Raw genomic sequence first — 12,747 nt, forward strand, 5'->3', positions numbered from 1 at the left:
GGTGCTGGGGAGGTTGCTGGTGCTGGGGAGGTGGATGGTGCTGGGGAGGTGGATGGTGCTGGGGAGGTGGATGGTATGTAATAGGAGGGGGAGGATGGAAAGTGGCTGGAGGTGGATGGTATGTAATAGGAGGGGGAGGATGGAAAGTGGCTGGAGGGGGTGTAGATGTAATAGGAGGGGGAGGATGGAAAGTGGCTGGAGGGGGTGTAGATGTAATAGGAGGGGGAGGATGGAAAGTGGCTGGAGGGGGTGCAGGTGGAGGAACTACTGTGGTGGGAGGAGGAGGAGGTTGGGAGGTAACTTGCTGGAGAGCAGCGTGGCATGAATGCATTACATGCATCTGCTGGGCAGGAGAGAGCGTTTCCATGCGCTCCACAACAGACCTGAAAAAGGTGTGGTTTGGCGAAGATCTTGCTTCTGAATGCATGGTTTGCAGAAGTGTCTTCACCTCCAGAATGCTGGAGTTGATCTGCTGATAGCCTGCGGAGATTTGCTCTGACAAGACTTTTAGACAGTTCTGGAAAGATGCATTCAGATGCAAGAACTCTGGCGCATAAGTCTTTTCCTGACCCCTCTGCCGCTGCCGCCCAGTACCCGCAGGTGTACTAGAGGTGGCAGGGGCAGAAGGGTGGGGTAAAGGGAAAGCGATCTCCTCACCAGCAGCTTCATGTAATGTAGGCGGCCACGATGTTCCTGTGCTGGTGGATGGGACAGATGGGTCGAATGTGTGGGAAGGCTGGGAAGGTGCAGATGTACCGGGGCGGTCGAAGTGTCCCTCAGTGCCGGTCTCCTCAGGGATCGCCTCAGAAGGGTCCAAACGTGCCGGCTCCCGAGTGCTGCTCACCGTGCTGTGGAATAAAAATAAAAAAAAACAATTAAAATACTGACATGGTATGGCCCTGGCTGAAAAAAAATTTTACATATAACATTTTTTTTCACATGTGGTGTGTAATATTTACCTTCTGGTGACCATTGTTTCCCGGAGGAACAATAGGGCTTCTGCGTACTTGTACTTGCTCCTGCGTCCTCCAGATCCACTCGGGGCCCGCATCTCTTTATTGAACTCCTTCTTGAAACGATCTCTCACAGACCGCCACCGATTCACAATTCTGTTCCCTGAAACGAGAAAGGAGTGGTTAGTATACAACATCAGTGTTTCCCAAACTCCAGTCCTCATGGTCCCCAGGGGTCATGTTTTCAGGATTTCTATAGTAAATAGAAATCCTGAACACATGATCCGTGGGGACCACGAGGACTGGAGTTCGGGAAACACTGGTTTACATCAAGCAACCGGTACTGTATATACTTACGCTCTTTAATCTGGGCCCGAGCTTCGAGGTCCTCCCAGCGGCCAACAAGGAGCGAACAGATTTCCTCCCAGAGTCGTCGGGTAACGATCAGGTCAGCGTGGCGGCGGTCAGCCATATTCCAGAGCGGCTCCCTTTCTCTGACGAGATCGATGAGGCGGTCCACATCAATCCCTCCATCCTCACCGTCAGAGTCGGGAGCACGCTGTGAAGGCTGTTAAAGAAAAAGACAAAAATAACATAATTAGCCTCCACAAAAGAAATGAAATAAAAAGTGCAAAAAAACAAAGCAAAAATATTTATACTTACACGCTGGTGACCGCCGCGTTGCTGTCGCCGACGACCCTGGGAGGCACTGCGAGGACCTCTTGGCCAAGCACCAGATTGGGAAGACTAGAGAAGAAAACAAAAAATGTTATGTCTTTGGATGTAGGCATTTGTTTGCTGTGTGTGGTCTGCAGAACATTGTTTTCTATGTGTTGTGTGTAGTGTGATGTTGTGTTTCTGCGTTTGATGCAAAAAAACTTACCAATTGTGAGCCCACTCCAGGTGTCTGTCCACCCCTTCCTTCTTCTTCTGGGAGCTCCTCTTCATCTTGTGATTCCTGTTTTGAAATAAAAGGCAATGAATAGACATATATTACAGAGAAGATGGATTTTGGAAATAAAAACTTACCGTCAAACGCTGACGATGCGAGGGAGGGCTCCCAGAAGATGATGTGCTGTCTTCCTGGTGGCCACACTCCATGCCTGTGGGTGGTGTTCCAGCTGCTGCCATTGCTGCTGCTGCAGCTGCTGCATCTATTGGGCGGCTGTTGAATAAAGAGAAACAAAGGGCCAATGAATATCTTGATATTCAATAGCCCTAGTTTGGAGGAATGGGTTATTTGATAATTACCGTCTCTCATCTGCTGCTGGCCTCCCCTCCTCAGCATGTTCTATTTGCTGCTCCATTTGGGGTGGTGGTGGTGCGGATGGTGCTGCAGTGGTCTCCTGCCTTCTCCTGCGCCTGGTTGCTGTCTTGGGTGGCATGTTGGGTGTGGCTGTGGGTCCCACTGTCTTGCTTTTATATATGTCTTGTGGGCAGAGCTACTGAGCATGCTCAGACCAAAAAACCGGATCCGGCTTTCGCCGGATCCGGCGCATTGCGGCGCTCATAGGCTTTCATTGTGTGAAAAAGCCGGACGCGCCGGATCCGGCGAAAACCGGATGAAACGCATGGCCATCCGGCGCAAATGCAAGTCAATGGGGGGAAACCGGATCCGGCATTGCATTTCGCCGGATCCGGTTTCTGTCAAAAGCGCCGGATCGCGCCTGACGGCGAAAACCTGATGTGTGAAAGAGGCCTAAAGCGTCACCGATTTTGTGGTTTTTTTTTTCCATTCTTTATGGTTGGGGTTAGGAGTAGGGTTAGGGCTGTGTTGGGGTAAGAGTTGGGTTTAGGGCTGTGTTGGGGTTAGGGTTAGAATTGGGGGGTTTCCACTGTCAAGGCACATCAGAGGGTCTCCAAACACGACATGGTCCCTGCTGTCGATTCCAGCCAATTTTGCGTTCAAAAAGTCAGACGGTGCTGCCTCCCTTCTGAGCCCTGCCACGTGCCCAAATAGTGGATTTCGCACACATATGGGGTATAGGTGTACTCAAGAGAAATTTCATAACAAATTTTGTGGTCCATTTTATCCTGATACCCTTCTGAAAATAAACAAGTTTGGGTCTAAAGTAAATTTTTTGTGAGAAAAGTTAAATGTTATTTTTTTCTATCCACATTGCTTTAGTTCCTGTGAAGCACGTGAAGGGTTAATAAACTTCTTGAATGTGATTTTGAGCACCTTGAGGGGTACAGTTTTTAGAATGGTGTCACTTTTGGGTATTGTGATGTGGTCCTTAAAAAAAACTACTTTGTGTGACTTGACGCTCTGATTTAAGGGCACAAATATTAAAAGTTTGAATATTGCAAAATTTCAACATTTTTTTGCCAAATTTTGTTTATTTTCATAAATGCAAGTCTTATCAAAGAAATTTTACCACTAGCATGAAGTACAATATGTCATGAAAAAAAAACAGTCTCATGATCAGTGGGATCCGTTGAAACGTTCCAGAGTTACCACATAAGTGAAAATGGTCAGAATTGTAAAAATTGGCTTGGTCATTAAGGTCAAAATTGGCTCGGTCACTAAGGGGTTAAAGCACCACTCCAGTGTGTTTTAGTTTTTATTTTCCTGATGAAGTGGTGTAACTAATCTTAAGTCTTCTCCTGCTTCTAGCTCTGTTCTGGTCTTTCATGTGCAGGTCATGACCTGCGGGATCGCTCCAGTGTTTGCTGGGTGATCCGGAAGTCACTACTCAAATCATTGTAAGCCTATGAGAGCCAAAACAAGGCTCTCGTAGACTTACATTGAGAGCTTGTGACCGTTACTTCTAACTTCTGGTAGGTCACAATTTAAGGTAACAAGATTATGGCGTAAGACCGAAGCGGCGCCAGGAATAGCTGAAGACAGCAGTTGGTAAATATAACACTAGGGTCAGAAAACTCAGATTAGTGGTTCAACTTCAGTGCTGAACTTTTGATTGACTCCACTTATTTTACCACATATTGTACTAGAAAATAAGAAAAAAAATCCAAGTGCGACGAAATTTTTTAAAAAAAGTGCCATGCCCGTTTTTTATTTTAAGAATTTTTTTTATTTACCATGTTCACTGTTATGAACTGGTCACCGAGGAGGATGGCAGGAATAGGCTAGGCCACCAGGAAACCAGAAAGGTTGGTAACGTAGCGGATTGCAGACCCCTAATCCTAACAACACAACTAGCAGTAGCCATGGGGCGTACCTACGATGCCCTAGATGCCTCGGAACAGTCGGAGAGCTAGCTAAGCAAGAAAGGTGAAATCTAAACTGCCCGGAGTAGAACCCCAAAGGAATAGATAGCCTCCAAACATATATTGTCGGTGAGACAAGATGAGACACAAACACAGGCAGAAAATAGACTGAGCAAATGATGGGGCCCAAACTGACTAGATAGGAAAGGAAAGACAATGTCTGCAATCACACAAAAGCCCTAAAAAATCCAACACGTCTGATGTACAAAAAACACTGAGGTCTCACAACCTCTCCCCCACTATATGAGCATTCTGGTGAGAACTGGCAGCAAAGCAAAAGAGACTAATATAACAGGGGACTGAACAAACTGACACAAACTGTAACATATGGAGCGGGGTCCAGCACAGCCCCAGCAGGGAGCTCGCTGAACCCTCACAGCAAAGCAGAAAGAGGCAAAACCAGATCAGATGCGAAGGATTAGCAAATGAACAACTTAACTGAAAAATGCAGGATCAGGCAGGAGACAACAGACCTCAGAATGCACAGGGAGAAACTAATCACCAGCAGCCACTGAAGGAAGCTTGCTCACTTAAATACTCCAGTCAGTAACCCCAGATTTCCAATCATCGTCGTCAAGTGGCAGACTTCGGCCAGCTCCACTACCCACAGTAACCACCAGAGGGAGCCCCGACTCAGAAGTCATATCGAGAGCGTTCACAACAGTTCACTATATGATAAAAATGACCTGGCAATATGACTTCCATGTACAGTTGTGCTCAAAAGTTTACATACCCCGGCAAAATTTTTGCTTTCTTGGCCTTTTTTCAGAGAATATGAATAACACCAAACCTTTTTCTCCACTCATGGTTAATGGTTGGGTAAAGCCATTTATTGTCAAACTACTGTGTTTTCTCTTTTTAAATAATAATGACAACCCAAAACATCCAAATGACCCTGATCAAAAGTTCACATACCCCATTTATTAATACCATATATTGCCCCCTCTAGCATCAATGACAGCTTGAAGTCTTTTGTGGTAGTTGTGGATGAGGTTATTTATTTTCTCAGATGGCAAAGCTGTCCACTCTTGGCAAAAAGCCTCCAGTTCCTGTAAATTCCTGAGCTGTCTAGCATGAACTGTGTGCTTGAGATCTCCACAGAGTGGTTCAATGATATTGAGGCCAGGAGACTGAAATGGCCACTCCAGAACCTTCACTTCATCCAATGACAGGTTGACTCGGCCTTATGTTTTGAATCATTGTCATGTTGGAACGTCCAAGTACGTCCCCATGTGCAGCTTCCGGGCTTATGATTGCAAATTTTGCCTCCAGTATTTGATAACCTGCTGCATTCATCTTTTCTTCAACGTTGACCAAGTTTCCTGTGCCTTAGTAGCTCACAGCCCCCAAAACATCAGCTATCCACCTCCATATTTTACAGTAGGAATGGTGTTCCTTTTATCATAGGCCTTGTTGACCTCTCTCCAAATGTAACGTTTATGGTTGTGCCAAAAAGTTCAATTTTGGTCTCATCACTGCAAATTGCCTTGTTCCAGAGGTTTTGAGGCATGTCTCTATGCTGTTATGCATATTGTAGGCAAGATACTTTGTGGTATTTGCACAGTAATGGCTTTCTTCTGGCGAATCGACCATGAAGCCCATTTTTCTTTAAGTGCCTCCTTACTGTGCATCTTGAAATAGCCACACCGCTGGTTTTCAGAGAGTCCAGTATTTCAGCTGATGTTGTTTGTGGGTTTTTCTTTGCATCCCAAACAATTTTCCTGGCAGTTGTGGGCGAAATTTTTGTTGGTCTATCTGACAATGGTTTTGTTTTTACAGAGCACCTGTTTTTCCTTTTGTTAATCACAGTTTGAACGCTGCTGATTGGCATTATCGATTCCTTGGAAAACTTTTTGTATACCTTTCCTGTTTTATACAGTTCAACTACCTTTTCCTGTACATCCATTGACAATTCTTTTGCTTTCCCCATGATTCACAATACAGAAACGTCCGTGGCTGGATGAAAGATGCAAGAGTCTGTCTGGATAGCAGAAACTCATTCAGCTTTTACGCACACACACTGATTACAAGCAAACAGGTCACAGGTGAGGATGTTACCTTTAGTAGCCATTAGAGATGAGCGACTTTGCCTTTTTTAGGGTCGAGCCGGGTTTCATGAAACCCGACTTTCTCAAAAGTCGAGTCGAACGAAATCGGCCGACTATCGTGAAAAGTCGAAGGTCCGACTGAAACACGAAACCCAATGCAAGTCAATGGGGAAGCAAAGTCGGCAGGGAATGGAGGACAGTTAACACACCTACATGCCGGACCGCTTTTTTAAAGTGCGCGAAATCTCTCTCTCTCCCCCCGGACGCTGCACGTCTTCTCATTGCTCAGTGGCTGAAAAACGTCACGTGCAAGCATTCTGGGAAATATGACTTTGGCGCTCGTTTTGCCGACCGCATGGCCGACTTGACACTGTGGTCGGGTTTCGGGCAGCGAGACCCGACTTTGCCATAAGTCGGCGACTTATGAATCTGGCCGACCTGTTTCGCTCAACTCTAGTAGCCATTCAAACCCATTTGTGTCAACTTCTGTGCATGTTATCAGGCCAAAATCACCAGGGTATGTAAACCTTTGATCAGGGTCATTTGCATGTTTTGGGTTGTCATTATGATTAAAAAGAAAAAACACAGTAATTTGACAATAAATGGCTTCACCCAACCACTAACCATGAGTGGAGAAAAAGTTTTGGTGTTATCATTCATATTCTCTGAAAAAAGGCCAAGAAAGCAAAAATTCTGCCAGGGTATGTAAACTTTTGAGCACAACTGTAAGTATGCAGATATAAAGCGTATAGTTTGTTTCAATATTATTTAAGTGTTTAAATAAAAAATAAAAAATTTGTATGATAAAGAGTTTGCTTTTGATGCCATTTTCATTTTTTGGTAAATATGTTGCTTTGATCGCCTCTTGCTCAATTTTATTGCAGTGATGTGGCGGCCCAAAAAATGTAATCCTGATGTTTTTTTTTTCATTATGCAGTTTAACGATTGGATTAATTTATTTTATATTTTGATAGATTAGCCTTTTCTGAATACAGCGATACCAAAAATGTATATTTTATTTAACTTTTTTTTTTACTGTATTTAATTGTCCTTTTAGAGGACTTTAAAGCTGCGATTGCCCGATTGCTTGTGCTTATACATAGCAGTGCTTCATACTATGTATAACAGAAATCACAGTCTCCTATGAAAGCCAGCCAAATGCTGACATTCACAGGTGGGTCATAATAACAGGCAAGAGGGTGTTCAGCAGCCCCTGGTTGTCAGTGCAACCCATTACATCAGCCATAACGTGCGTGGAAAGAAATGGGCTCAGCATGTGATCCCGCATCAAATCGTGCAGAGGTTAAGTGCTGCTAGTGGATTTTAAAGTTGTTTTGATCTCAGCTATTTTTTCTTAGTATTTTGTATGTTCATCCTTTTATAATTACAGCAGTCTCTGTGGTTATCAGTAGACGTCATTTCAGTTCTTCAGAAAAGTCTTGAGTTTTCTTTTACAACAGGCTGCTAAAGTTTCCTAATTCTGCAGATCCAGCACATTTGGCGATGCAATAATCTGGAGTGTCCACTTCATCCTTAGTTCTGTGTGAATATCTCTATATACACAAAATAACCTAATGTATTGAAATCAGTTTGTTGGTAGAAATGTTTAAAAAAAAATGTTAAAAATAAATAATTGTTTTACATCCCTAGTTATATATTTTTTACAACATAGTCGAGAAGTTTTGATTGTTAACTTTATGAATATTCTTTAAGTATCCTGTCTGGCCGTATTTTCCAGAGTTCATGGCAGGTCTTGTCTAACATAAGAAGAAGAACAAGATTTCCTATAACTCCAATAAAACCAAGAGGTAAACCCTCCAAACAAAAGCCTAGCAACAATCCTAATCGGCCCAGGCCTATAAATGTACATAAAAAGTGGAAGGAAATGAATTTAGAAACAGTTAGGCACAGGAAAGGCTCTAGCTGAGATGTGTAGTAGACCTTGGATTAGTTTCCTAGAACCCTCCACATCCTTTGTGTGTGTCCGGAAATCCTTTTAGGCATAGTAAATGTTCTTGCAGGGAATTGTTTCTAATTTTAGCTGTAAGGAAAATACCGGTGCATTACATATAACTGATCTATAGATCCTTTCCACTCTGTCACAGACATTTAGGCTCTGAAGTCGATTTGGTAGATATGTGGGGGCGACTGTGTTTTCTCTACCTGATCTATTCTCAGTCAACTGTATACTTCTTGGTTGCATTCTGAAGCATTTTGGTGCACTTTGGTTTAGGATCACTTTCCTTTCCAGATTCCATTTTTTTTTTTTTTTTCAAAGTACAAATGTCCGTTGAAGAAGAATAGCCTCTTACTTTAATTATTAATAGATGCTAAGTGCTATTTAGAAAGGCAGAGTGTCTGTTGTCTGCCTATATGCTAAATATTAAACACTTCAGCTTTGTCCTTGTGCAGGCCCCATGCCGTATTGGAGGTTAACCACCCGATTTCTCTTTCATTAGGCGGTTGAACAAATCTCTGGCGTCTCAGACAACTATAATGCTACGTACTAAATCTGCTCATGAAATAGCTTGAGCAAGTAATGCAATGTAATATTCTAGAAATATGGATTTATGGATCCCTTATTAACATCTTATTTACAAAATTTAGGCAAGCCGAAGACCTGAGAATTTCGGTGGCAGGTCTATTGAGTAATATCAGATCTAAAGTTATTAACAGACTGCGTCCCGAGATTTGCCCTCAGAGGAAATAGACTATTAGAAAGTGAGATAAGGGTCCTGGTGGCATCCAGACCGTTTTAATATTTTTAAACCAAATCAAGTTTAATGATTAGATACAAAGAATCAGATACATTGCGGATACAGCAAATTAGAAGATTTGATGTCCAATAAATCATTAGCAGGAACAATTGTAAATATGTTGAGTACATAATCTACCCGAAAATGTTTTGAGCTTTCCATTACAGCTCTGGCGTATGTAGATATTTTTTTAAAGCAAGGGAGAGACTTATCCACTATCTCCATAGCAAGATAGTTGCTCCTCTTGATGACTTCCACACATTTTCGGGCTGCAAAGTAGAACCTCCGTCAGTCATAAGCTATCTACAGCCGTTTAGTATTGTTCAGTGTAAACAAATAATCAAGTCTTGGCTATTTTTTATTACATCACAGCTTACACTAACAGATTGTAGAATTCAAGTGTATACATTACTATAAAGCAGTTTACAGAGACGTAACCCTGTATAATCCAATAAAACATAAATTTCATTAAACTATTTAAAACATCAAACCCTCATAGACATAAGTGCCAAAAATAACAAAATATACAAATAGATGTCAGTCAAACAAGTTCCCACAGTTTTAAGATATTCCCAGAAGAGAGCAATAACAAATTATCTCCAAAAGGAGGGATAGTGGCACAAGGCAACAAAGTGAGCACAGAAGCAGGGAAAAGCTGTCAGGCTTTCTAGCAGACCAGAATAAATTATATCCAAAATAAAGCAACCTATGGCAACCTAATGGATAAACCCCTACCTTGCCATTTCCAGATCGATAACTTTTTTTGTTTTTCCATCAATATGGCCGTGTGGGGGCTTATTTTTTGCGGGACAAGTTGTACTTTTGAACGACACCATTGGTTTCGTGTACTCGAAAACAGGAAAAAAATTCCAAGTGAGGTGAAATTGCAAAAAAAGTGCAATCCCACACTTGTTTTTTTGTTTGGCATGTTTGCTAGGTTCACAAAATGCTTAAACTGACCTGCCATTATGATTATCCGGGTCATTACGAGCTCATAGACACCAAACATGTCTAGGTTCTCTTTTATTTGAGTCATGAAAAAAAAATTCCAAAGTTTGCTAAAAAAAACAAATTGCACAATTTTCCAAGACCTGTAGCGTCTCCATTTTTCGTGATCTCGGGTTGGGTGCAGGCTTATTTTTTGCATGTCGAGCTGACGTTTTTAATGATACCTCTTTTGTGCAGATACGTTCTTTTGATTGCCCGTTATTGCATTTTAATGCAATGTCGCGGTGACCAAAAAAAGTTATTCTGGCGTTTTGATTCTTTTTATCGCTACGCCATTTAGCGATCAGGTTAATTTTTTTTTTTTATTGTTCGGGCGATACTGAACGCGGCAAAAACAAATATGTGTAGGTTTCATTTTTATTTTATTTTGATTGGGGAGAAAGGAGGTAATTTGAACTTTTATGATTTTATTTTTATATTTTTAAATACTTTTTTTTTTTACTTTTGGCATGCTTCAATAGCCTCACGATCATTCTTGCTACTTATAGGTGATGCTCAAATCACCTCTATGCAGCAGAATTGCAGACTTGCTATGAGCGCCAACCACAGGCAGCGTGAATCAAAGGATAACCACTTCTATTCCCTTCTGTGATTTTTCTGATGTCTCTGTATCTCTTGCGATTTCCTGATGACAATCTGTGACACTAAGCTCAGTGGCCACTTACGTATGAGAACATCCTGCTGGAAGCCTCACAATGGGAAACAAGGAGAATTAGAGCAACTAACATAGGAAGAGAGATATGATTTCATGATCATCACTGAAACTTGGTGTGATGATACACGTGATTGGAATACAAACCTTAAAGGCTACAACTTATTTATTAGAAACAGGATTAACAAGAAGGGAGAAGCTGTTCTATTGTATGTTAGGAAAACGTATATCTCCACAGAGATCCAAGCTTCAGAGACTGGTAGCTCTGTAGAAACTGTTTGGATAAGAAATCAAGGAGAGAAGAACATAAATGACACTATTGTAGGGGTTTAATATAGTCCACATGGACAGAATGAAGGTATGGATGAACTACTTTTTTTTTTACATGAGATGTCTCTATTCTCAAAAAAGTGCAACATATTGATCATGGGAGATTTTTAACTTTCCAGATGTGTGAATTGTGAATCTCTCTCATGCAAAAGTATTGGGTCCAGAAAATTCTTATCATCTTTTGCTGAAAACTTTATCTTTCAAAAAGTAGAAGCGCGAACAAGAGTATTTGGAATCTTGTACCTAAATCTTACCAACAGGTAGGAAATGGTTGAGGGAGTAAAGGTGGCTGGGAATTTAGGAGGCAGTGATCCTGCTATCCTCAAATTTTAGATTACAAGAGGAGGAAGACCAGCTAGGTCTCAAACTTTAAGGTTGAACTTCAGAAAGGCAGATTTTAATGGACTCCGAGCGTAGGAAATGTCCAATGGTTGGATATTCTATAGGACAGAAATGCCCAAGAAGGATGGGAGTTTGTGCTAAATGAAATTCTCACCGCACAATCTGTTACAATTCTGAAAAGAAGGAACAATTGGAAGCATTTAAAGAGACTAGGGTGGATGAACACAAATTAATCACTTGTTGAATAGGAAAAAATAAATGTATATCAAATGGAAAGAGGGGGGCATATCTAAAAAAGATTATACAAGTGCTTCGCACTGAATTAGAGTATAATCAAAAAGTTAATTTATTTCAGTTCTTCAATACAAGAAGTGAAACTCATATATAGTCATTACAAACAGAGTGATCTATTTCAAGTGTTTATTTCTGTTTATGTGGATAATTATGACTTACAGCCAATGAAAACCCAAAAGTCATTATCTCAGTAAATTAGAGTACTTTATAAAACCAGCTTGAAAAGTTATTTTAAAATCCGAAATGTTGGCCTACTGAAATGAATCGTATATACTCGTGTATAAGCCAAGATTTTCAGCACATTTTTTTGTGCTGAAAACGCCCCTCTTGGCTTATACACAAGTCATTGTCCAGAAAGTCAGTGATGGAGGAGGAGTGGCTGAGCAGAGGCTGTGGCACAGTGAAAGCTGCAGCCGCCGGTTAACAGAAGACATCATACTCGCCCTCCTCGTGCCATCACTGCATCTCTGTCTCGGCGCCGGCAGCTCTTCCTGTGCTCTGTGGTCACGTGGTACTGCTCACTAAGGTAATGAATATGCACACGTCTCCTCTCCCATAGACGTGAAGCACATATTCATTACCTTAATGAGCGGTACCACGGGAGAGCTACCGCACCGGGACAACGGAGATGTGACAGCGCGCGGGGGGGTGGGGGGGTGGTGAACCATGCATACAACGATGAGATTGAGGGTGAGCCATGTAGGACCGGGGAGCCATGCATACAACAGGGGGAGCCACACATTGGTCAGGACGGAGGAGCCACACATACCAGGACAAAACGGGGGAGCCACATACCAGGACAGGATGGAGGGAGACACGCGTAGCAGGACATTGATAAAGAGACAATGCATACTCGGTTTATACTCGAGTCAATAAACTTACCCAGTTTTCCGTGGCAAAATTAGGTGATTCGGCTTATGCTCAGGTCTGCTTATACTCGACTATAACCGGTATGTTTAGTAAATGCACTCAATACTTGGTCGGGGCTCCTTTTGCATCAAATACTGCATTAATGCGGCGTGGCATGGAGGCAATTAGCCTGTGGCACTGCTGAGGTGCTATGGAAGCTCAGATTGCTTTGATAGCAGCCTTCAGCTCATCTGCATTTTTGGGTCTGGAGTCTCTCATCTTCC

General features: G+C 42.3%; 1 protein-coding gene across 1 annotated transcript in view; it reads left to right on the plus strand.

Moving 5' to 3' along the window:
* The window catches only part of LOC141052408 (diacylglycerol kinase theta-like), a 202,299-nt gene that overhangs the window by 120,247 nt on the left and 69,305 nt on the right, over window positions 1-12,747 (plus strand). The window lies entirely within an intron of this gene.

The sequence above is a fragment of the Dendrobates tinctorius genome, unplaced genomic scaffold, assembly GCF_039654945.1.
Source record: "Dendrobates tinctorius isolate UK_male_01 unplaced genomic scaffold, ASM3965494v1 ptg000160l, whole genome shotgun sequence".
NCBI classification, from domain to species: Eukaryota; Metazoa; Chordata; class Amphibia; order Anura; family Dendrobatidae; genus Dendrobates; species Dendrobates tinctorius.